Below are 27,539 nucleotides of genomic sequence, written 5' to 3' on the forward strand. Positions count from 1 at the left end.
GCCCTCATCAGCCAGGATAGCTTGACTCCAGTGACATGGAGAGCACGGGACCCACGTCTCGGCATACCGGTCCCACTCGGGGTGAGAAATGCAAAAAGAACTATTGATGAACAGAATTCAGAACAATGTCATACATTCACTCCAGTACAGAGATATGGCCCTAAATCTATTGTTTTTTTTGCTCACCATGCCATTCCAGTTTGGACCCAGCCATATGCATATCAGTCTTGACCCTGCGCCCAATGGGAACAGTTCAGCCCGAACTGCCAGGCGAGGTTCTCCCTGAACAGGAAGCAAGTACCCTAGGACCAGTTTTGGGCTTTCAGCCGTCATCAGCCAGGATAGCTTGACTCCAGTGGCATGAAAATCACGGGACCCATGTCTGGGCATTCCCGTACTACGCGGGGTGAGAAATGCAAAAAGAACATTTGAAGGACAGAATGCAGAACAATGTCATACATTCACCCCAGTACAGAGATCTGGGACTAAATCCATTGTATTTTTTGCTCACCATGCCATTCCAGTTTGGACCCAGCCATATGCAAATCAGTCTTGACCCCGCGCCCAATGGGAACAATCCAGGATAAACTGCCAGGCCAGTTCCTCTCTGGACTGGAAGCAAGCATCCTAGGACCGGTTTCGGGCTTTCAGCCATTTATCAGCCAGGATAGCTTGACTCCAGTGGCATGGAGAGTACCGGACCCACGTCTGGGCATTCCCATTCCACTCGGGGTAAGAAATGTAAAAAGAACAATTGATGGACAGAATGCAGAACAATGTGATACATTCACCCCAGTACAGAGATCTGTGCTTAAATCTACTGTTTTTTTGCTCCCATGCCATTCCAATTTGGACCCAGCCATATTCAAATCAGTCTTGACCCTGCACCCAATTGGAACAGTCCAGCCCGAACTGCCAGGCCACGTCCTCCCTGGACTGGAAGCAAGCATCCTAGGACCGGGTTCGGGCTTTCAGCCATTTATCAGCCAGGATAGCTTGACTCCAGTGGCATGGAGAGCACGGGACCCACGTCTGGGCATACCCGTCCTACTCGGGGTGAGACATGCAAAAAGAACAATTGCTGGACAGAATGCAGAACAATGTCATACATTCATCCCAGTACAGAGATCGGGGCCTAAATCTATTGTTTTTTAGCTCACCATGCCATTCCAGTTTGGACCCAGCCATATGCAAATCAGTCTTGACCCTGCACCCAATGGGAACAGTCCAGCCCGAACTGCCAGGCCACGTCCTCCCTGGACTGGAAGCAAGCATCCTAGGACCAGTTTCGGGCTTTCAGCCCTCATCAGCCACGATAGCTTGACTCCAGTGGCATGGAGAGCACGGGACCCACGTCTCGGCATACCCGTCCCACTCGGGGTGAGAAATGCAAAAGGAACAATTGATGAACAGAATGCAGAACAATGTCATACATTCACACCAGTACAGAGATCTGGGTTTAAATTCATTGTTTTTTAGCTCACCATGCCATTCCAGTTTGGACCCAGCCATATGCAAATCAGTCTTGACCCTGCGCCCAATGGGAACAATCCAGGACGAACTGAAAGGCCAGTTCCTCTCTGGACTGGTAGCAACCATCCTAGGACTGGTTTCGGGCTTTCAGCCCTCATCAACCAGAATAGCTTGACTCCAGTGGCATGGAGAGTACCGAACCCACGTCTGGGCATTCCCATTCCACTAAGGTGAGAAATGCAAAAAGAACAGATGATGGACACAATGCAGAACAATGTCATACATTCACCCCAGTACAGAGATCTGGGCCTAAATCTATTGTTTTTTTGCTCGCCATTCCAGTCTGGATACAGCCAAATGCAAATCAGTCTTGACCCTGCGCCCAATGGGAACAGTCCAGCCCGATCTGCCAGGCCAGGTCCCTCTAGACTGGAAGCAAGCATCCTAGGACCGGTTTCGGGCTTTCAGCCCTCATCAGCCAGGATAGCTTGAATCCACTGGCATGGAGAGCACGTGACCCACGTCTGGGCATACCCGTCCCACTCGGGGTGAGAAAATCAAAAAGAACAATTGATGGACACAATGCAGAACAATGTCATACATTCACCCCAGTACAGAGATCTGGGCCTAAATCCATTGTGTTTTTGCTCACCATGCCATTCCAGTTTGGACCCAGCAATATGCAAATCGTCTTGACCCTGCACCCAATGGGAACAGTGCACCCCGAACTGCCAGGCCAAGTCCTCCCTGGACTGGAAGCAAACATCCTAGGACCGGTATTGGCCTCTCAGCCCTCATCAGCCAGGATAGCTTGACTCCAGTGGTATGGAAAGCACGGGACCCATATCTCGGCATTCCCGTCCCACCACTCGGGGTGAGAAATGCAAAAAGAACAATTGAAGGATAGAATGCAGAACAATGTCATACATTCACCCCAGTACAGAGATCTGTGCCTAAATCCACTGTTTTTTTGCTCCCCATGCCATTCCAGTTTGGACCCAGCCATATTCAAATCAGTCTTGACCCTGCGCCCAATGGGAACAATCCCGGAAGAACTGCCAGGCCAGTTCCTCTCTGGACTGGAAGCAAGCATCCTAGGACCGGTTTCGGGCTTTCAGCCCTTTATCAGCCAAGATAGCTTGACTCCAGTGGCATTCAGGGCAAGGGTCCCACGTCTCGGCATACCCGTCCCACTCGGGGTAGGAAATGCAAAAAGAACAATTGATTAACAGAATGCAGAACAATGTCATACTTTCACCCCAGTACAGCGATCTGGGCCTAAATCCATTGTTTTGTTTTTACTCACCATGCCATTCCAGTTTGTACCCAGCCATATGCAAATCAGTCTTGACCCTGCAACCAGTGGGAACAGTCCAACCCGAACTGCCAGGCCAAGTCCTCCCTGGACTGAAAGCAAGCATCCTAGGACCGGTTTCGGGCTTTCAGCCCTGCTCAGCCAGGATAGCTTGACTCCAGTGGCATGAAAAGCACAGGACCCATGTCTGGGCATACCCGTTCCACTCGGGGTGAGAAATGCAAAAAGAACAATTGATGGACAGAATGCAGAACAATGTCATACATTCACCCCAGTACAGCGATCTGGGCCTAAATCCATTGTTTTGTTTTTACTCACCATGCCATTCCAGTTTGTACCCAGCCATATGCAAATCAGTCTTGACCCTGCAACCAGTGGGAACAGTCCAGCCCGAACTGCCAGGCCAAGTCCTCCCTGGACTGAAAGTAAGCATCCTAGGACCGGTTTCGGGCTTTCAGCCCTCCTCAGCCAGGATAGCTTGACTCCAGTGGCATGGAGAGCACGGGACCCACGTCTGGGCATACCCGTCCTACTCGGGGTGAGACATGCAAAAAGAACAATTGCTGGACAGAATGCAGAACAATGTCATACATTCACCCCAGTACAGAGATCTGGGCCTAAATCTATTGTTTTTTAGCTCACCATGCCATTCCAGTTTGGACCCAGCCATATGCAAATCAGTCTTGACCCTGCGCCCAATGGGAACAGTCCAGCCCGAACTGCCAGGCCACGTCCTCCCTGGACTGGAAGCAAGCATCCTAGGACCAGTTTCGGGCTTTCAGCCCTCATCAGCCAGGATAGCTTGACTCCAGTGGCATGGAGAGCACGGGACCCACGTCTCGGCATACCGTCCCACTCGGGGGTGAGAAATGCAAAAGGAACGATTGATGAACAGAATGCAGAACAATGTCATACATTTACACCAGTACAGAGATCTGGGCCTAAATCCATTGGGTTTTTTCCTCACCATGCCATTCCAGTTTGGACCCAGCCATCTGCAAATTAGTCTTGACCCTGCGCCCAGTGGGAACAGTCCAGCCCGAACTGCCAGCCCAAGTCCTCCCTGGACTGAAAGCAAGCATCCTAGGACCGGTTTCGGGCTTTCAGAACTTCTCAGCCAGGAGAGCTTGACTCCAGTGGCATGAAAAGCACAGGACTCATGTCTGGGCATACCCGTTCCACTCGGGGGTGAGAAATGCAAAAAGAACAATTGATGGACAGAATGCAGAACAATGTCATACATTCACACCAGTACAGAGATCTGGGTCTAAATTCATTGTTTTTTAGCTCACCATGCCATTCCAGTTTGGACCCAGCCATATGCAAATCAGTCTTGACACTGCGCCCAATGGGAACAATCCAGGACGAACTGTCAGGCCAGTTCATCTCTGGACTGGAAGCAAGCATCCTAGGACCGGTTTCGGGCTTACAGCCCTCATCAGCCAGGATAGCTTGACTCCAGTGGCATGGAGAGTACCGGACCCACGTCTGGGCATACCCATCCTACTCGGGGTGAGAAATGCAAAAAGAACAATTGATGAACAGAATGCAGAACAATGTCATACATTCAACCCAGTGCAGAGATCTGGGTCTAAATCCATTGGTTTTTTTGCTCACCATGCCATTCCAGTTTGGACCCAGCCGTATGCAAATCAGTCTTGACCCTGCGCCCTATGGGAACAGTGCAGCCCAAACTGCCAGGCCAGGTCCTCCCTGGACTGGAAGCAAGTGTCCTAGGACCGGTTTCGGGCTTTCAGCCCTCATCAGCCAGGATAGCTTGACTCCAGTGGCATGGAGAGTATGGGACCCACGTCTGGGCATACTCGTCCCACTCAGATTGAGAAATGCAAAAAAGAACAGTTGATGGACAGAATGCAGAACAATGTCAAACATTCACCCCAGTACAGAGATCTGGGCCTAAATTCATTGTTATTGATCTCACTATACCATTTCAGTTTGGACCCAGCCATATGCAAATCAGTCTTGACCCTGCGCCCAATGGGAACAGTCCAGCCCGAACTGCCAGGCCAGGTCCTCCCTGGACTGGATGCAAGCATCCTAGGACCAGTTTCTGGCTTTCAGCCCTTTAACAGCCAGGATAGCTTGACTCCAGTAGCATGGAGAGCACGGGACCCACGTCTGGGCATACCCGTCCCACTCGGGGTGAGAATTGCAAAAAGAACAATTGAAGGACAGAATGCAGAACAATGTCATATATTCACCCCAGTACAGAGATTTGGGACTAAATCCATTGTGTTTTTTGCTCACCATGAAATTCCAGTTTGGACCCAGCCATCTGCAAATCAGTCTTGACCCTGCGCCGAATGGGAACAATCCAGGACGAACTGCCAGGCCAGTTCCTCTCTGGACTGGAAGCAAGCCTCCTAGGACCGGTTTCGGGCTTCCAGCCCTCATCAGCCAGGATAGCTTGACTCCAGTGACATGGAGAGCACGGGACCCACGTCTCGGCATACCGGTCCCACTCGGGGTGAGAAATGCAAAAAGAACAATTGATGAACAGAATTCAGAACAATGTCATACATTCACTCCAGTACAGAGATCTGGGCCTAAATCTATTGTTTTTTTTGCTCACCATGCCATTCCAGTTTGGACCCAGCCATATGCAAATCAGTCTTGACCCTGCGCCCAATGGGAACAGTTCAGCCCGAACTGCCAGGCGAGGTTCTCCCTGAACAGGAAGCAAGTACCCTAGGACCGGTTTTGGGCTTTCAGCCGTCACCAGCCAGGATAGCTTGACTCCAGTGGCATGAAAATCACGGGACCAATGTCTGGGCATTCCCGTACTACGCGGGGTGAGAAATGCAAAAAGAACATTTGAAGGACAGAATGCAGAACAATGTCATACATTCACCCCAGTACAGAGATCTGGGACTCAATCCATTGTATTTTTTGCTCACCATGCCATTCCAGTTTGGACCCAGCCATATGCAAATCAGTCTTGACCCTGCGCCCAATGGGAACAATCCAGGATAAACTGCCAGGCCAGTTCCTCTCTGGACTGGAAGCAAGCATCCTAAGACCGGTTTCGGGCTTTCAGCCTTCATCAGCCAGGATAGCTTGACTCCAGTGGCATGGAGAGTACCGGACCCACGTCTGGGCATTCCCATTCCACTCGGGGTGAGAAATGTAAAAAGAACAATTGATGGACAGAATGCAGAACAATGTGATACATTCACCCCAGTACAGAGATCTGTGCTTAAATCTACTGTTTTTTTGCTCCCATGCCATTCCAATTTGGACCCAGCCATATTCAAATCAGTCTTGACCCTGCACCCAATTGGAACAGTCCAGCCCGAACTGCCAGGCCACGTCCTCCCTGGACTGGAAGCAAGCATCCTAGGACCGGTTTCGGGCTTTCAGCCATTTATCAGCCAGGATAGCTAAACTCCAGTGGCATGGATAGCACGGGACCCACGTCTGGGCATACCCGTCCTACTCGGGGTGAGACATGCAAAAAGAACAATTTCTGGACAGAATGCAGAACAATGTCATACATTCATCCCAGTACAGAGATCGGGGCCTAAATCTATTGTTTTTTAGCTCACCATGCCATTCCAGTTTGGACCCAGCCATATGCAAATCGGCCTTGACCCTGCGCCCAGTGGGAACAGTCCAGCCCGAACTGCCAGACCAAGTCCTCCCTGGACTGAAAGTAAGCATCCTAGGACAGGTTTCGGGCTTTTAGCTCTCCTCAGCCAGGATAGCTTGACTCCAGTGGCATGGAGAGCATGGACCCCACGTCTGGGCATACCCATCCCACTCGAGGTGAGACATGCAAAAAGAACAATTGATGGACAGAATGCAGAACAATGTCATACATTCACCCCAGTACAGAGATCTGGGCATAAATTTATTGTTTTTTAGCTCACCATGCCATTCCAGTTTGGACCCAGCCATATGCAAATCAGTCTTGACTCTGCGCCCAATGGGAACAGTCCATCCCGAACTGCCTGGCCAGGTCCTCCCTGGACTGAAAGCAAGCATCCTAGGACAAGTTTCGGGCTTTCAGCCCTCATCAGCCAGGATAGCTTGACTCCAGTGGCATGAAAAGCACAGGACCCATGTCTGGGCATACCCGTTCCACTCGGGGTGAGAAATGCAAAAAGAACAATTGATGGACAGAATGCAGAACAATGTCATACATTCACACCAATACAGAGATCTGGGTCTAAATTCATTGTTTTTTAGCTCACCATGCCATTCCAGTTTGGACCCAGCCATATGCAAATCAGTCTTGACCCTGCACCCAATGGGAACAGTCCAGCCCGAGCTGCCAGGCCACGTCCTCCCTGGACTGGAAGCAAGCATCCTAGGACCAGTTTCGGGCTTTTAGCCCTCATCAGCCAGGATAGCTTGACTCCAGTGGCATGGAGAGCACGGGACCCCCGTCTCGGCATACCCGTCCCACTCGGGGTGAGAAATGCAAAAGGAACGATTGATGAACAGAATGCAGAACAATGTCATACATTCACACCAGTACAGAGATCTAGGTTTAAATTCATTGTTTTTTAGCTCACCATGCCATTCCAGTTTGTACCCAGCCATATGCAAATCAGTCTTGACCCTGCAACCAGTGGGAACAGTCCAGCCCGAAATGCCAGGCCAAGTCCTCCCTGGACTGAAAGTAAGCATCCTAGGACCGCTTTCGTGCTTTCAGCCCTCCTCAGCCAGGATAGCTTGACTCCAGTGGCATGGAGAGCACGGGACCCACGTCTGGGCATACCCGTCCTACTCGGGGTGAGAACTGCAAAAAGAGCAATTGCTGGACAGAATGCAGAACAATGTCATACATTCACCCCGTTACAGAGATCTGGGCCTAAATCTATTGTTTTTTAGCTCACCATGCCATTCCAGTTTGGACCCAGCCATATGAAAATCAGTCTTGACTCTGCGCCCAGTGGGAACAGTCCAGCCCGAACTGCCAGGCCAAGTCCTCCCTGGACTTAAAGCAAGCATCCTAGGACCGCTTTCGGGCTTTCAGCCCTCATCAGCGGATCGCTTGACTCCAGTGGCATGGAGAGCACGGGACCCACGTCTCGGCATACCGTCCCACTCGGGGTGAGAAATGCAAAAGGAACGATTGATGAACAGAATGCAGAACAATGTCATACATTCACACCAGTACAGAGATCTGGGTCTAAATTCATTGTTTTTTAGCTCACCATGCCATTCCAGTTTGGACCCAGCCATATGCAAATCAGTCTTGACTCTGCGCCCAGTGGGAACAGTCCAGCCCGAACTGCCAGGCGAAGTCCTCCCTGGACTTAAAGCAAGCATCCTAGGACCGGTTTCGGGCTTTCAGCCCTCATCAGCCAGGATAGCTTGACTCCAGTGGCATGGAGAGCACGGGACCCACCTCTCGGCATACCCGTCCCACTCGGGGTGAGACATGCAAAACGAACAATTGATGGACAGAATGCAGAACAATGTCATACATTCACCCCAGTACAGAGATCTGGGCACAAATTTATTGTTTTTTAGCTCACCATGCCATTCCAGTTTGGACCTAGGCATATGCAAATCAGTCTTGACCCTGCGCCCAATTGGAACAGTCCAGCCCGAACTGCCTGGCCAGGTCCTCCCTGGACTGGAAGCAAGCATCCTAGGACAGGTTTCGGGCTTTCAGCCCTCATCAGCCAGGATAGCTTGACTCCAGTGGCATGGAGAGCACGGGACCCACCTCTCGGCATACCCGTCCCACTCGGGGTGAGAAATGCAAAAAGAACAATTGATGGACAGAATGCAGAACAATGTCATACATTCACCCCAGTACAGAGATCTGGGCCTAAATCCATTGGTTTTTTTCCTCACCATGCCATTCCAGTTTGGACCCAGCCATCTGCAAATTAGTCTTGACCCTGCACCCAGTGGGAACAGTCCAGCCCGAACTGCCAGGCCAAGTCCTCCCTGGACTGAAAGCAAGCATCCTAGGACAGGTTTCGGGCTTTCAGCCCTCCTCAGCCAGGATAGCTTGACTCCAGTGGCATGAAAAGCACAGGACTCATGTCTGGGCATACCCGTTCCACTCGGGGTGAGACATGCAAAAAGAACAATTGCTGGACAGAATGCAGAACAATGTCATACATTCACCCCAGTACAGAGATCGGGGCATAAATCTAATGATTTTTAGCTCACCATGCCATTCCAGTTTGGACCCAGCCATATGCAAATCAGTCTTGACCCTGCACCCAATGGGAACAGTCCAGCCCGAGCTGCCAGGCCACGTCCTCCCTGGACTGGAAGCAAGCATCCTAGGACCAGTTTCGGGCTTTCAGCCCTCATCAGCCAGGATAGCTTGACTCCAGTGGCATGGAGAGCACGGGTCCCCGTCTCGGCATTCCCGTCCCACTCGGGGTGAGAAATGCAAAAGGAACGATTGATGAACAGAATGCAGAACAATGTCATACATTCAGACCAGTACAGAGATCTGGGTTTAAATTCATTGTTTTTTAGCTCACCATGCCATTCCAGTTTGTACCCAGCCATATGCAAATCAGTCTTGACCCTGCAACCAGTGGGAACAGTCCAGCCCGAACTGCCAGGCCAAGTCCTCCCTGGACTGAAAGTAAGCATCCTAGGACCGCTTTCGGGCTTTCAGCCCTCCTCAGCCAGGATAGCTTGACTCCAGTGGCATGGAGAGCACGGGACCCACGTCTGGGTATACCCGTCCTACTCGGGGTGAGAACTGCAAAAAGAGCAATTGCTGGACAGAATGCAGAACAATGTCATACATTCACCCCGGTACAGAGATCTGGGCCTAAATCTATTGTTTTTTAGCTCACCATGCCATTCCAGTTTGGACCCAGCCATATGCAAATCAGCCTTGACCCTGCGTCCAATGGGAACAGTCCGGCCCGAACTGCCAGACCACGTCCTCCGTGGACTGGAAGCCAGCATCCTAGGACCAGTTTCGGGCTTTCAGCCCTCATCAGCCAGGATCTCTTGACTCCAGTGGCATGGAGAGCACGGGACCCACGTCTCGGCATACCGTCCCACTCGGGGTGAGACATGCAAAAAGAACAATTGATGGAGAGAATGCAGAACAATGTCATACATTCACCCCAGTACAGAGATCTGGGCATAAATTTATTGTTTTTTAGCTCACCATGCCATTCCAGTTTGGACCCAGCCATATGCAAATAAGTCTTGACTCTGCGCCCAATGGGAACAGTCCAGCCCGAACTGCCTGGCCAGGTCCTCCCTGGACTGAAAGCAAGCATCCTAGGACAAGTTTCAGGCTTTCAGCCCTCATCAGCCAGTATAGCTTGACTCCAGTGGCATGAAAAGCACAGGACCCATGTCTGGGCATACCCGTTCCACTCGGGGTGAGAAATGCAAAAAGAACAATTGATGGACAGAATGCAGAACAATGTCATACATTCACACCAATACAGAGATCTGGGCCTAAATTCATTGTTTTTTAGCTCACCATGCCATTCCAGTTTGGACCCAGCCATATGCAAATCAGTCTTGACACTGCGCCCAATGAGAACAATCCAGGACGAACTGCCAGGCCAGTTCATCTCTGGACTGGAAGCAAGCGTCCTAGGACCGGTTTCGGGCTTAGAGCCCTCATCAGCCAGGATAGCTTGACTCCAGTGGAATGGAGAGCAGGGGACCCACGTCTGGGCATACCCGTCCTACTTGGGGTGAGACATGGAAAAAGAACAATTGCTGGACAGAATGCAGAACAATGTCATACATTCACCCCAGTACAGAGATCTGGGCCTAAATCCTTTACCATGCCATTCAGTTTGGACCCAGCCATATGCAAATCAGTCTTGACCCTGCGCCCAATGGGAACAGCCCAGCCCGAACTGCCAGGCCAGGTCCTCCCTGGACTGGAAGCAAGCATCCTAGGACCGGTTTCAGGCTTTCAGCCCTCATCAGCGATGATAGCTTGACTCCAGTGGTATGGAGAGCACGGGACCCACATCTGGGCATACCTGTCCCACTCTGGGTGAGAAATGCAAAAAGAACAATTGATGGACAGAATGCAGAACAATGTCATACATTCACCACAGTACAGAGATCTGGTTCTAAATCCATTGTATTTTTGCTCACAATGCCATTCCAGTTTGGACCAAGCCATATGCAAATCAGTCTTGACCCTGCGCCCAATGGGAACAATCCAGGATAAACTGCCAGGCCAGTTCCTCTGTGGACTGGAAGCAAGCATCCTAAGACCGGTTTCGGGCTTTCAGCCCTCATCAGCCAGGATAGCTTGACTCCAGTGGCATGGAGAGTACCGGACCCACGTCTGGGCATTCCAATTCCACTCGCGGTGAGAAATGTAAAAAGAACAATTGATGGACAGAATGCAGAACAATGTCATACATTCACCCCAGTAAAGAGATCTGTGCTTAAATCTACTGTTTTTTTGCTCACCATGCCATTCCAAGTTGGACCCAGCCATATTCAAATCAGTCTTGACCCTGCGCCCAATGGGAACAGTCCAGCCCGAACTGCCAGGCCACGTCCTCCCTGGACTGGAAGCAAGCATCCTAGGACCGGTTTCGGGCTTTCAGCCCTTTATCAGCCACGATAGCTTGACTCCAGTGGCATGGAGAGCACGGGACCCACGTCTGGGCATACCCGTCCTACTCGGGGTGAGACATGCAAAAAGAACAATTGCTGGACAGAATGCAGAACAATGTCATACATTCACCCCAGTACAGAGATCGGGGCATAAATCTATTGATTTTTAGCTCACCATGCCATTCCAGTTTGGACCCAGCCATATGCAAATCAGTCTTGACCCTGCACCCAATGGGAACAGTCCAGCCCGAGCTGCCAGGCCACGTCCTCCCTGGACTGGAAGCAAGCATCCTAGGACCAGTTTCGGGCTTTCAGCCCTCATCAGCCAGGATAGCTTGACTCTAGTGGCATGGAGAGCACGGGACCCACGTCTCGGCATACCCGTCCCACTCGGGGTGAGAAATGCAAAAGGAACGATTGATGAACAGAATGCAGAGCAATGTCATACATTCACACCAGTACAGAGATCTGGGTTTAAATTTATTGTTTTTTAGCTCACCATGCCATTCCAGTTTGTACCCAGCCATATGCAAATCAGTCTTGACCCTGCAACCAGTGGGAACAGTCCAGCCCGAACTGCCAGGCCAAGTCCTCCCTGGACTGAAAGTAAGCATCCTAGGACTGCTTTCGGGCTTTCAGCCCTCCTCAGCCAGGATAGCTTGACTCCAGTGGCATGGAGAGCACGGGACCCACGTCTGGGCATACCCGTCCTACTCGGGGTGAGAACTGCAAAAAGAGCAATTGCTGGACAGAATGCAGAACAATGTCATACATTCACCCCGGTACAGAGATCTGGGCCTAAATCTATTGTTTTTTAGCTCACCATGCCATTCCAGTTTGGACCCAGCCATATGCAAATCAGTCTTGACTCTGCGCCCAGTGGGAACAGTCCAGCCCGAACTGCCAGGCCAAGTCCTCCCTGGACTTAAAGCAAGCATCCTAGGACCGCTTTCGGGCTTTCAGCCCTCATCAGCGGATCGCTTGACTCCAGTGGCATGGAGAGCACGGGACCCACGTCTCGGCATACCGTCCCACTCGGGGTGAGAAATGCAAAAGGAACGATTGATGAACAGAATGCAGAACAATGTCATACATTCACACCAGTACAGAGATCTGGGTCTAAATTCATTGTTTTTTAGCTCACCATGCCATTCCAGTTTGGACCCAGCCATATGCAAATCAGTCTTGACTCTGCGCCCAGTGGGAACAGACCAGCCCGAACTGCCAGGCCAAGTCCTCCCTGGACTTAAAGCAAGCATCCTAGGACCGGTTTCGGGCTTTCAGCCCTCCTCAGCCAGGATAGCTTGACTCCAGTGGCATGGAGAGCACGGGCCCCACGTCTGGGCATACCCATCCAACTCGGGGTGAGACATGCAAAACGAACAATTGATGGACAGAATGCAGAACAATGTCATACATTCACCCCAGTACATAGATCTGGGCACAAATTTATTGTTTTTTAGCTCACCATGCCATTCCAGTTTGGATCCAGGCATATGCAAATCAGTCTTGACCCTGCGCCCAATTGGAACAGTCCAGCCCGAACTGCCTGGCCAGGTCCTCCCTGGACTGGAAGCAAGCATCCTAGGACAGGTTTCGGGCTTTCAGCCCTCATCAGCCAGGATAGCTTGACTCCAGTGGCATGGAGAGCACGGGACCCACCTCTCGGCATACCCGTCCCACTCGGGGTGAGAAATGCAAAAAGAACAATTGATGGACAGAATGCAGAACAATGTCATACATTCACCCCAGTACAGAGATCTGGGCCTAAATCCATTGGTTTTTTTCCTCACCATGCCATTCCAGTTTGGACCCAGCCATCTGCAAATTAGTCTTGACCCTGCACCCAGTGGGAACAGTCCAGCCCGAACTGCCAGGCCAAGTCCTCCCTGGACTGAAAGCAAGCATCCTAGGACAGGTTTCGGGCTTTCAGCCCTCCTCAGCCAGGATAGCTTGACTCCAGTGGCATGAAAAGCACAGGACTCATGTCTGGGCATACCCGTTCCACTCGGGGTGAGAAATGCAAAAAGAACAATTAATGGACAGAATGCAGAACAATGTCATACATTCACCCCAGTACAGAGATCTGTGCTTAAATCTACTGTTTTTTTGCTCACCATGCCATTCCAATTTGGACCCAGCCATATTCAAATCAGTCTTGACCCTGCGCCCAATGGGAACAGTCCAGCCCGAACTGCCAGGCCACGTCCTCCCTGGACTGGAAGCAAGCATCCTAGGACCGGTTTCGGGCTTTCAGCCCTTTATCAGCCAGGATAGCTTGACTCCAGTGGCATGGAGAGCACGGGACCCACGTCTGGGCATACCCGTCCTACTCGGGGTGAGACATGCAAAAAGAACAATTGCTGGACAGAATTCAGAACAATGTCATACATTCACCCCAGTACAGAGATCGGGGCATAAATCTAATGATTTTTAGCTCACCATGCCATTCCAGTTTGGACCCAGCCATATGCAAATCAGTCTTGACCCTGCACCCAATGGGAACAGTCCAGCCCGAGCTGCCAGGCCACGTCCTCCCTGGACTGGAAGCAAGCATCCTAGGACCAGTTTCGGGCTTTCAGCCCTCATCAGCCAGGATAGCTTGACTCCAGTGGCATGGAGAGCACGGGCCCCCGTCTCGGCATACCCGTCCCACTCGGGGTGAGAAATGCAAAAGGAACGATTGATGAACAGAATGCAGAACAATGTCATACATTCAGACCAGTACAGAGATCTGGGTTTAAATTCATTGTTTTTTAGCTCACCATGCCATTCCAGTTTGTACCAAGCCATATGCAAATCAGTCTTGACCCTGCAACCAGTGGGAACAGTCCAGCCCGAACTGCCAAGCCAAGTCCTCCCTGGACTGAAAGTAAGCATCCTAGGACCGCTTTCGGGCTTTCAGCCCTCCTCAGCCAGGATAGCTTGACTCCAGTGGCATGGAGAGCACGGGACCCACGTCTGGGCATACCCGTCCTACTCGGGGTGAGAACTGCAAAAAGAGCAATTGCTGGACAGAATGCAGAACAATGTCATACATTCACCCCGGTACAGAGATCTGGGCCTAAATCTATTGTTTTTTAGCTCACCATGCCATTCCAGTTTGGACCCAGCCATATGCAAATCAGTCTTGACCCTGCGCCCAATGGGAACAGTCCAGCCCGAACTGCCAGACCACGTCCTCCGTGGACTGGAAGCCAGCATCCTAGGACCAGTTTCGGGCTTTCAGCCCTCATCAGCCAGGATCGCTTGACTCCAGTGGCATGGAGAGCACGGGACCCACGTCTCGGCATACCGTCCCACTCGGGGTGAGACATGCAAAAAGAACAATTGATGGAGAGAATGCAGAACAATGTCATACATTCACCCCAGTACAGAGATCTGGGCATAAATTTATTGTTTTTTAGCTCACCATGCCATTCCAGTTTGGACCCAGCCATATGCAAATAAGTCTTGACTCTGCGCCCAATGGGAAGAGTCCAGCCCGAACTGCCTGGCCAGGTCCTCCCTGGACTGAAAGCAAGCATCCTAGGACAAGTTTCAGGCTTTCAGCCCTCATCAGCCAGTATAGCTTGACTCCAGTGGCATGAAAAGCACAGGACCCATGTCTGGGCATACCCGTTCCACTCGGGGTGAGAAATGCAAAAAGAACAATTGATGGACAGAATGCAGAACAATGTCATACATTCACACCAATACAGAGATCTGGGCCTAAATTCATTGTTTTTTAGCTCACCATGCCATTCCAGTTTGGACCCAGCCATATGCAAATCAGTCTTGACACTGCGCCCAATGAGAACAATCCAGGACGAACTGCCAGGCCAGTTCATCTCTGGACTGGAAGCAAGCGTCCTAGGACCGGTTTCGGGCTTAGAGCCCTCATCAGCCAGGATAGCTTGACTCCAGTGGAATGGAGAGCAGGGGACCCACGTCTGGGCATACCCGTCCTACTTGGGGTGAGACATGGAAAAAGAACAATTGCTGGACAGAATGCAGAACAATGTCATACATTCACCCCAGTACAGAGATCTGGGCCTAAATCCTTTACCATGCCATTCAGTTTGGACCCAGCCATATGCAAATCAGTCTTGACCCTGCGCCCAATGGGAACAGCCCAGCCCGAACTGCCAGGCCAGGTCCTCCCTGGACTGGAAGCAAGCATCCTAGGACCGGCTTCAGGCTTTCAGCCCTCATCAGCGATGATAGCTTGACTCCAGTGGTATGGAGAGCACGGGACCCACATCTGGGCATACCTGTCCCACTCTGGGTGAGAAATGCAAAAAGAACAATTGATGGACAGAATGCAGAACAATGTCATACATTCACCACAGTACAGAGATCTGGTTCTAAATCCATTGTATTTTTGCTCACAATGCCATTCCAGTTTGGACCAAGCCATATGCAAATCAGTCTTGACCCTGCGCCCAATGGGAACAATCCAGGATAAACTGCCAGGCCAGTTCCTCTGTGGACTGGAAGCAAGCATCCTAAGACCGGTTTCGGGCTTTCAGCCCTCATCAGCCAGGATAGCTTGACTCCAGTGGCATGGAGAGTACCGGACCCACGTCTGGGCATTCCCATTCCACTCGCGGTGAGAAATGTAAAAAGAACAATTGATGGACAGAATGCAGAACAATGTCATACATTCACCCCAGTACAGAGATCTGTGCTTAAATCTACTGTTTTTTTGCTCACCATGCCATTCCAAGTTGGACCCAGCCATATTCAAATCAGTCTTGACCCTGCGCCCAATGGGAACAGTCCAGCCCGAACTGCCAGGCCACGTCCTCCCTGGACTGGAAGCAAGCATCCTAGGACCGGTTTCGGGCTTTCAGCCCTTTATCAGCCACGATAGCTTGACTCCAGTGGCATGGAGAGCACGGGACCCACGTCTGGGCATACCCGTTCTACTCGGGGTGAGACATGCAAAAAGAACAATTGCTGGACAGAATGCAGAACAATGTCATACATTCACCCCAGTACAGAGATCGGGGCATAAATCTATTGATTTTTAGCTCACCATGCCATTCCAGTTTGGACCCAGCCATATGCAAATCAGTCTTGACCCTGCACCCAATGGGAACAGTCCAGCCCGAGCTGCCAGGCCACGTCCTCCCTGGACTGGAAGCAAGCATCCTAGGACCAGTTTCGGGCTTTCAGCCCTCATCAGCCAGGATAGCTTGACTCTAGTGGCATGGAGAGCACGGGACCCACGTCTCGGCATACCCGTCCCACTCGGGGTGAGAAATGCAAAAGGAACGATTGATGAACAGAGTGCAGAGCAATGTCATACATTCACACCAGTACAGAGATCTGGGTTTAAATGTATTGTTTTTTAGCTCACCATGCCATTCCAGTTTGTACCCAGCCATATGCAAATCAGTCTTGACCCTGCAACCAGTGGGAACAGTCCAGCCCGAACTGCCAGGCCAAGTCCTCCCTGGACTGAAAGTAAGCATCCTAGGACTGCTTTCGGGCTTTCAGCCCTCCTCAGCCAGGATAGCTTGACTCCAGTGGCATGGAGAGCACGGGACCCACGTCTGGGCATACCCGTCCTACTCGGGGTGAGAACTGCAAAAAGAGCAATTGCTGGACAGAATGCAGAACAATGTCATACATTCACCCCGGTACAGAGATCTGGGCCTAAATCTATTGTTTTTTAGCTCACCATGCCATTCCAGTTTGGACCCAGCCATATGCAAATCAGTCTTGACTCTGCGCCCAGTGGGAACAGTCCAGCCCGAACTGCCAGGCCAAGTCCTCCCTGGACTTAAAGCAAGCATCCTAGGACCGCTTTCGGGCTTTCAGCCCTCATCAGCGGATCGCTTGACTCCAGTGGCATGGAGAGCACGGGACCCACGTCTCGGCATACCGTCCCACTCGGGGTGAGAAATGCAAAAGGAACGATTGATGAACAGAATGCAGAACAATGTCATACATTCACTCCAGTACAGAGATCTGGGTCTAAATTCATTGTTTTTTAGCTCACCATGCCATTCCAGTTTGGACCCAGCCATATGCAAATCAGTCTTGACTCTGCGCCCAGTGGGAACAGTCCAGCCCGAACTGCCAGGCCAAGTCCTCCCTGGACTTAAAGCAAGCATCCTAGGACCGGTTTCGGGCTTTCAGCCCTCCTCAGCCAGGATAGCTTGACTCCAGTGGCATGGAGAGCACGGGCCCCACGTCTGGGCATACCCATCCAACTCGGGGTGAGACATGCAAAACGAACAATTGATGGACAGAATGCAGAACAATGTCATACATTCACCCCAGTACAGATATCTGGGCACAAATTTATTGTTTTTTAGCTCACCATGCCATTCCAGTTTGGATCCAGGCATATGCAAATCAGTCTTGACCCTGAGCCCAATTGGAACAGTCCAGCCCGAACTGCCTGGCCAGGTCCTCCCTGGACTGGAAGCAAGCATCCTAGGACAGGTTTCGGGCTTTCAGCCCTCATCAGCCAGGATAGCTTGACTCCAGTGGCATGGAGAGCACGGGACCCACCTCTCGGCATACCCGTCCCACTCGGGGTGAGAAATGCAAAAAGAACAATTGATGGACAGAATGCAGAACAATGTCATACATTCACCCCAGTACAGAGATCTGGGCCTAAATCCATTGGTTTTTTTCCTCACCATGCCATTCCAGTTTGGACCCAGCCATCTGCAAATTAGTCTTGACCCTGCACCCAGTGGGAACAGTCCAGCCCGAACTGCCAGGCCAAGTCCTCCCTGGACTGAAAGCAAGCATCCTAGGACAGGTTTCGGGCTTTCAGCCCTCCTCAGCCAGGATAGCTTGACTCCAGTGGCATGAAAAGCACAGGACTCATGTCTGGGCATACCCGTTCCACTCGGGGTGAGAAATGCAAAAAGAACAATTAATGGACAGAATGCAGAACAATGTCATACATTCACCCCAGTACAGAGATCTGTGCTTAAATCTACTGTTTTTTTGCTCACCATGCCATTCCAATTTGGACCCAGCCATATTCAAATCAGTCTTGACCCTGCGCCCAATGGGAACAGTCCAGCCCGAACTGCCAGGCCACGTCCTCCCTGGACTGGAAGCAAGCATCCTAGGACCGGTTTCGGGCTTTCAGCCCTTTATCAGCCAGGATAGCTTGACTCCAGTGGCATGGAGAGCACGGGACCCACGTCTGGGCATACCCGTCCTACTCGGGGTGAGACATGCAAAAAGAACAATTGCTGGACAGAATGCAGAACAATGTCATACATTCACCCCAGGACAGAGATCGGGGCATAAATATAATGATTTTTAGCTCACCATGCCATTCCAGTTTGGACCCAGCCATATGCAAATCAGTCTTGACCCTGCACCCAATGGGAACAGTCCAGCCCGAGCTGCCAGGCCACGTCCTCCCTGGACTGGAAGCAAGCATCCTAGGACCAGTTTCGGGCTTTCAGCCCTCATCAGCCAGGATAGCTTGACTCCAGTGGCATGGAGAGCACGGGACCCCCGTCTCGGCATACCCGTCCCACTCGGGGTGAGAAATGCAAAAGGAACGATTGATGAACAGAATGCAGAACAATGTCATACATTCAGACCAGTACAGAGATCTGGGTTTAAATTCATTGTTTTTTAGCTCACCATGCCATTCCAGTTTGTACCCAGCCATATGCAAATCAGTCTTGACCCTGCAACCAGTGGGAACAGTCCAGCCCGAACTGCCAGGCCAAGTCCTCCCTGGACTGAAAGTAAGCATCCTAGGACCGCTTTCGGGCTTTCAGCCCTCCTCAGCCAGGATAGCTTGACTCCAGTGGCATGGAGAGCACGGGACCCACGTCTGGGCATACCCGTCCTACTCGGGGTGAGAACTGCAAAAAGAGCAATTGCTGGACAGAATGCAGAACAATGTCATACATTCACCCCGGTACAGAGATCTGGGCCTAAATCTATTGTTTTTTAGCTCACCATGCCATTCCAGTTTGGACCCAGCCATATGCAAATCAGTCTTGACCCTGCGCCCAATGGGAACAGTCCAGCCCGAACTGCCAGACCACGTCCTCCCTGGACTGGAAGCAAGCATCCTAGGACCAGTTTCGGGCTTTCAGCCCTCATCAGCCAGGATTGCTTGACTCCAGTGGCATGGAGAGCACGGGACCCACGTCTCGGCATACCGTCCCACTCGGGGTGAGACATGCAAAAAGAACAATTGATGGACAGAATGCAGAACAATGTCATACATTCACACCAATACAGAGATCTGGGCCTAAATTCATTGTTTTTTAGCTCACCATGCCATTCCAGTTTGGACCCAGCCATATGCAAATCAGTCTTGACACTGCGCCCAATGAGAACAATCCAGGACGAACTGCCAGGCCAGTTCATCTCTGGACTGGAAGCAAGCGTCCTAGGACCGGTTTCGGGCTTAGAGCCCTCATCAGCCAGGATAGCTTGACTCCAGTGGCATGGAGAGCAGGGGACCCACGTCTGGGCATACCCGTCCTACTCGGGGTGAGACATGGAAAAAGAACAATTGCTGGACCGAATGCAGAACAATGTCATACATTCACCCCAGTACAGAGATCTGGGCCTAAATCCTTTACCATGCCATTCAGTTTGGACCCAGCCATATGCAAATCAGTCTTGACCCTGCGCCCAATGGGAACAGCCCAGCCCGAACTGCCAGGCCAGGTCCTCCCTGGACTGGAAGCAAGCATCCTAGGACCGGTTTCGGGCTTTCAGCCCTCATCAGCGATGATAGCTTGACTCCAGTGGTATGGAGAGCACGGGACCCACATCTGGGCATACCTGTCCCACTCTGGGTGAGAAATGCAAAAAGAACAATTGATGTACAGAATGCAGAACAATGTCATACATTCACCACAGTACAGAGATCTGGTTCTAAATCCATTGTATTTTTGCTCACAATGCCATTCCAGTTTGGACCAAGCCATATGCAAATCAGTCTTGACCCTGCGCCCAATGGGAACAATCCAGGATAAACTGCCAGGCCAGTTCCTCTGTGGACTGGAAGCAAGCATCCTAAGACCGGTTTCGGGCTTTCAGCCCTCATCAGCCAGGATAGCTTGACTCCAGTGGCATGGAGAGTACCGGACCCACGTCTGGGCATTCCCATTCCACTCGCGGTGAGAAATGTAAAAAGAACAATTGATGGACAGAATGCAGAACAATGTCATACATTCACCCCAGTACAGAGATCTGTGCTTAAATCTACTGTTTTTTTGCTCACCATGCCATTCCAATTTGGACCCAGCCATATTCAAATCAGTCTTGACCCTGCGCCCAATGGGAACAGTCCAGCCCGAACTGCCAAGCCACGTCCTCCCTGGACTGGAAGCAAGCATCCTAGGACCGGTTTCGGGCTTTCAGCCCTTTATCAGCCAGGATAGCTTGACTCCAGTGGCATGGAGAGCACGGGACCCACGTCTGGGCATACCCGTCCTACTCGGGGTGAGACATGCAAAAAGAACAATTGCTGGACAGAATGCAGAACAATGTCATACATTCACCCCAGTACAGAGATCGGGGCATAAATCTATTGATTTTTAGCTCACCATGCCATTCCAGTTTGGACCCAGCCATATGCAAATCAGTCTTGACCCTGCACCCAATGGGAACAGTCCAGCCCGAGCTGCCAGGCAACGTCCTCCCTGGACTGGAAGCAAGCATCCTAGGACCAGTTTCGGGCTTTCAGCCCTCATCAGCCAGGATAGCTTGACTCCAGTGGCATGGAGAGCACGGGACCCACGTCTCGGCATACCCGTCCCACTCGGGGTGAGAAATGCAAAAGGAACGATTGATGAACAGAATGCAGAGCAATGTCATACATTCACACCAGTACAGAGATCTGGGTTTAAATTCATTGTTTTTTAGCTCACCATGCCATTCCAGTTTGTACCCAGCCATATGCAAATCAGTCTTGACCCTGCAACCAGTGGGAACAGTCCAGCCCGAACTGCCAGGCCAAGTCCTCCCTGGACTGAAAGTAAGCATCCTAGGACCGCTTTCGGGCTTTCAGCCCTCCTCAGCCAGGATCGCTTGACTCCAGTGGCATGGAGAGCACGGGACCCACGTCTCAGCATACCGTCCCACTCGGGGTGAGAAATGGAAAAGGAACGATTGATGAACAGAATGCAGAACAATGTCATACATTCACACCAGTACAGAGATCTGGGTCTAAATTCATTGTTTTTTAGCTCACCATGCCATTCCAGTTTGGACCCAGCCATATGCAAATCAGTCTTGACTCTGCGCCCAGTGGGAACAGTCCAGCCCGAACTGCCAGGCCAAGTCCTCCCTGGACTTAAAGCAAGCATCCTAGGACCGGTTTCGGGCTTTCAGCCCTCCTCAGCCAGGATAGCTTGACTCCAGTGGCATGGAGAGCACGGGTCCCACGCCTGGGCATACCCATCCCACTCGGGGTGAGACATGCAAAACGAACAATTGATGGACAGAATGCAGAACAATGTCATACATTCACCCCAGTACAGAGATCTGGGCACAAATTTATTGTTTTTTAGCTCACCATGCCATTCCAGTTTGGACCCAGGCATATGCAAATCAGTCTTGACCCTGCGCCCAATTGGAACAGTCCAGCCCGAACTGCCTGGCCAGGTCCTCCCTGAACTGGAAGCAAGCATCCTAGGACAGGTTTCGGGCATTCAGCCCTCATCAGCCAGGATAGCTTGACTCCAGTGGCATGGAGAGCACGGGACCCACGTCTCGGCATACCCGTCCCACTCGGGGTGAGAAATGCAAAAAGAACAATTGATGGACAGAATGCAGAACAATGTCATACATTCACCCCAGTACAGAGATCTGGGCCTAAATCCATTGGTTTTTTTCCTCACCATGCCATTCCAGTTTGGACCCAGCCATCTGCAAATTAGTCTTGACCCTGCACCCAGTGGGAACAGTCCAGCCCGAACTGCCAGGCCAAGTCCTCCCTGGACTGAAAGCAAGCATCCTAGGACAGGTTTCGGGCTTTCAGCACTCATCAGCCGGGATAGCTTGACCCCAGTGGCATGGAGAGCACGGGACCCACATCTGGGCGTACCCGTCCAACTCGGGGTGAGAAATGCAAAAAGAACAATTGATGGACAGAATGCAGAACAATGTCATACATTCACCCCAGTACAGAGATCTGTGCTTAAATCTACTGTTTTTTTGCTCACCATGCCATTCCAATTTGGACCCAGCCATATTCAAATCAGTCTTGACCCTGCGCCCAATGGGAACAGTCCAGCCCGAACTGCCAGGCCACGTCCTCCCTGGACTGGAAGCAAGCATCCTAGGACCGGTTTCGGACTTTCAGCCCTTTATCAGCCAGGATAGCTTGACTCCAGTGGCATGGAGAGCACGGGACCCACGTCTGGGCATACCCGTCCTACTCGGGGTGAGACATGCAAAAAGAACAATTGCTGGACAGAATGCAGAACAATGTCATACATTCACCCCAGTACAGAGATCGGGCATAAATCTAATGATTTTTAGCTCACCATGCCATTCCAGTTTGGACCCAGCCATATGCAAATCAGTCTTGACCCTGCACCCAATGGGAACAGTCCAGCCCGAGCTGCCAGGCCACGTCCTCCCTGGACTGGAAGCAAGCATCCTAGGACCAGTTTCGGGCTTTCAGCCCTCATCAGCCAGGATAGCTTGACTCCAGTGGCATGGAGAGCACGGGACCCCCGTCTCGGCATACCCGTCCTACTCGGGATGAGAAATGCAAAAGGAACGATTGATGAACAGAATGCAGAACAATGTCATACATTCAGACCAGTACAGAGATCTGGGTTTAAATTCATTGTTTTTTAGCTTACCATGCCATTCCAGTTTGTACCCAGCCATATGCAAATCAGTCTTGACCCTGCAACCAGTGGGAACAGTCCAGCCCGAACTGCCAGGCCAAGTCCTCCCTGGACTGAAAGTAAGCATCCTAGGACCGCTTTCGGGCTTTCAGCCCTCCTCAGCCAGGATAGCTTGACTCCAGTGGCATGGAGAGCACGGGACCCACGTCTGGGTATACCCGTCCTACTCGGGGTGAGAACTGCAAAAAGAGCAATTGCTGGACAGAATGCAGAACAATGTCATACATTCACCCCGCTACAGAGATCTGGGCCTAAATCTATTGTTTTTTAGCTCACGATGCCATTCCAGTTTGGACCCAGCCATCTGCAAATCAGTCTTGACCTTGTGCCCATTGGGAACAGTCCAGCCCGAACTGCCAGGCCAAGTCCTCCCTGGACTGCAAGCAGGCATCTTAGGACCGGTTTCGGGCTTTCAGCCCTCCTCAGCCAGGATAGCTTGACTCCAGTGGCATGAAAAGCACAGGACTCATGTCTGGACATACCCGTTCCACTCGGGGAGAGAAATGCAAAAAGATTAATTGATGGACAGAATGCAGAACAATGTCATACATTCACACCAGTACAGAGATCTGGGTCTAAATTCATTGTTTTTTAGCTCACCATGCCATTCCAGTTTGGGCCCAGCCATATGCAAATCAGTCTTGACACTGCGCCCAATGGGAACAATCCAGGACGAACTGCCAGGCCAGTTCATCTCTGGACGGGAAGCAAGCATCCTAGGACCGATTTCGGGCTTACAGCCCTCATCAGCCAGGATAGCTTGACTCCAGTGGCATGGAGAGTACCGGACCCACGTTTGGGCATACCCGTCCTACTCGGGTGAGACATGCAAAAAGAACAATTGCTGGACAGAATGCAGAACAATGTCATACATTCACCCCAGTACAGAGATCGGGGCCTAAATCTATTGTTTTTTAGCTCACCATGCCATTCCAGTTTGGACCCAGCCATATGCAAATCAGTCTTGACCCTGCGCCCAATGGGAACAGTCCAGCCCGAACTGCCAGGCCACGTCCTCCCTGGAGTGGAAGCAAGCATCCTAGGACCAGTTTCGGGCTTTCAGCCCTCATCAGCCAGGAGAGCTTGACTCCAGTGGCATGGAGAGCACGGGACCCACGTCTCGGCATACCCATCCCACTCGGGGTGAGAAATGCAAAAAGAACGATTGATGAACAGAATGCAGAACAATGTCATACATTCACCCCAGTACAGAGATCTGGGCCTAAATCCATTGTTTTTTTTGCTCACCATGCCATTCCAGTTTGGACCCAGCCATATGCAAATCAGTCTTGACCCTGCGCCCAGTGGGAACAGTCCAGCCCGAACTGCCAGGCCAAGTCCTCCCTGGACTGAAGGCAAGCATCCTAGGACCGGTTTCGGGCTTTCAGCCCTCCTCAGCCAGGATAGCTTGACTCCAGTGGCATGAAAAGCACAGGACCCATGTCTGGACATACCCATCCCACTCGGGGTGAGACATGCAAAAAGAACAATTGATGGACAGAATGCAGAACAATGTCATACATTCACCCCAGTACAGAGATCTGGGCCTAAATGTATTGTTTTTTAGCTCACCATGCCATTCCAGTTTGGACCCAGCCATATGCAAATCAGTCTTGACTCTGCGCCCAATGGGAACAATCCAGGACAAACTGCCAGGCCAGTTCATCTCTGGACTGGAAGCAAGCGTCCTAGGACCGGCTTTGGGCTTACAGCCCTCATCAGCCAGGATAGCTTGACTCCAGTGGCATGGAGAGCACGGGACCCACGTCTCGGCATACCCATCCCACTCGGGGTGAGACATGGAAAAAGAACAATTGCTGGACAGAATGCAGAACAATGTCATACATTCACCCCAGTACAGAGATCTGGGCCTAAATCCTTTACTTTTTTGCTCACCATGCCATTCAGTTTGGACCCAGCCATATGCAAATCAGTCTTAACCCTGCGCCCAATGGGAACAGCCCAGCCCGAACTGCCAGGCCAGGTCCTCCCTGGACTGGAAGCAAGCTTCCTAGGACCGGTTTCGGGCTTTCAGCCCTCATCAGCCATGATAGCTTGACTCCAGTGGTATGGAGAGCACGGGACCCACATCTGGGCATACCCGTCCCACTCTGGGTGAGAAATGTAAAAAGAACAATTGATGGACAGAATGCAGAACAATGTTATACATTCACCACAGTACAGAGATCTGGTCCTAAATCCATTGTTTTTTTTCTCACAATGCCATTCCAGTTTGGACCAAGCCATATGCAAATCAGTCTTGACCCTGCGCCCAATGGGAACAGTCCAGCCCGAGCTGCCAGGCCAGGTCCTCCTGGACTGGAAGCTAGCATCCTAGGACCGGTTTCGGGCTTTCAGCCCTTATCAGCCAGGATAGCTAGAATCCAGTGGCATGGAGAGCACGGGATGCACGTCTGAGCATACCCATCCCACTCAGGGTGATAAATGCAAAAAGAGCAATTGATGGACAGAATGCAGAACAATGTCATACATACACCCCCAGTACAGAGATCTGGGCCTAAATCCTTTGTTTTTTTGCTCACCATGCCATTCAGTGAATCAGTCTTGACCCTGCGCCCAATGGGAACTGCCCAGCCTGGCCAGGTCTTCACTGAACTGGAAGCAAGCATCCTAGGACCGGTTTTGGGCTCTCAGCCCTCATCGGCCAGTATACCTTGACTCCAGTGGCATGGAGAGTACGGGACCCACGTCTGGGCATACCCGTCCCACTCGGTGTGAGAAAAGCAAAAAGAACAATTGATGGAAAGTATGCAGAACAATGTCATACATTCACCCCAGTACAGAGATCTGGTCCTAAATCCATTGTATTTGTCCTCACCATGACATTCCAGTTTGGACCCAGCCATACGCAAAAAAAAAAGTCTTGACCCTGCCCCCAAAGGGAACAGTCCAGCCTGAACTGCCAGGCCAGGTCCTCCCTGGACTGAAAGCAAGTATCCTAGGACCGATTTCGGGCTTTCAGCCCTCATCAGCTAGGATAGCTTGACCCCAGTGGCATGGAGAGCACGGGACCCACATGTGGGCGTACCCGTCCACTCGGGGTGAGAAATGTAAAAAGAGCAATTGATGGACTGAACACAGAACAATGTCATACATTCACCCCAGTACAGAGATGTGGGCCTAAATCTATTGTTTTTTTTGCTCACCATGTCATTCCAGTTTGGACCCAGCCATATGCAAATCAGTCTTGACCCTGCGCCCAATGGGAACAGTCCAGACCGAACTGCCAGGCCCAGTCCTCCATGGACTGGAAGCAAGCATCCAAGGACCGGTTTCGGGCTTTCAGCCCTCATCAGCCTGGATAGCTTGACTCCAGTGGCATGGAGAGAACGGGACCCACGGCTGGGCATACCCGTCCCACTCGGAGTGAGAAATGCAAAAAGAACAATTGATGAACAGAATGCAGAACAAAGTCATACATTCACCCTAGTACAGAGATCTGGGCCTAAATGCATTGGTTTTTTTGCTCACCATGCCATTCAGTTTGGAACCAGCCATTTGCTAATCAGTCTAGACCTTGCGCTCAATGGGAACAGCCGAGCCTGAACTGCCAGGCCAGGTCCTCCCAGGACTGGAAGGAAGCATCCTAGGACCGGTTTCGGGCTTTCTGCCTTCATCGGCAGGGATAGCTTGACTCTAGTGGCATGGAGAGCACGGGACCCACGTTTGGGCATACCCATCCCACTCGGGGTGAGACATGCAAAAAGAACAATTGATGGACAGAATGCAGAACAATGTCATACAGTCAGTCAGTCAGTCAAAATATCTTTATTCGACTCAATTAAAGTCATACAAAGAGATTAAAAACATTTCATACAAAGAGTTAGGAACATTTCATGCGTGTTAAAATATGACAATAAAATAATTTACATTAAAACAAATCTAGGCATACAAAAGTTAAAAAGGAATAACGATGGATCTAATGGGTGTGTTTTTTCATCCTAACTGCAGCTACCAAGAAATTGGCTATACAAAAGGTAATATGTATGTTGGGCAATGATTGCAAGAAGAGCAGAGCCGGTCTCACTTGTGTGAAGCCCGCCTCCTTCAAGGCTGATACCAGATATTTTTTCCTTGGCTCTAAACAAAACCCACAAAACATAACAAAATGCATGGTGTCTTGTGGTGAGAAATGATCGCAACTGCAGGGTGAGGCTATTTCCGGTTTTTCCCATGTTTTAAAAGTGCCTAAATAAAAATGTAGCAAATTAAACCTGAACTTGGTTAAAAGAAACCTATGGAATGGAATTGTAACGAAACCAAGATACGGTGCTAAAGAAAATGAATTAACAAGTAAGTAATGGCCCCTTACT

Source organism: Triturus cristatus, chromosome 1_1 (assembly GCF_964204655.1).
Source record: "Triturus cristatus chromosome 1_1, aTriCri1.1, whole genome shotgun sequence".
Classification (NCBI taxonomy): domain Eukaryota; kingdom Metazoa; phylum Chordata; class Amphibia; order Caudata; family Salamandridae; genus Triturus; species Triturus cristatus.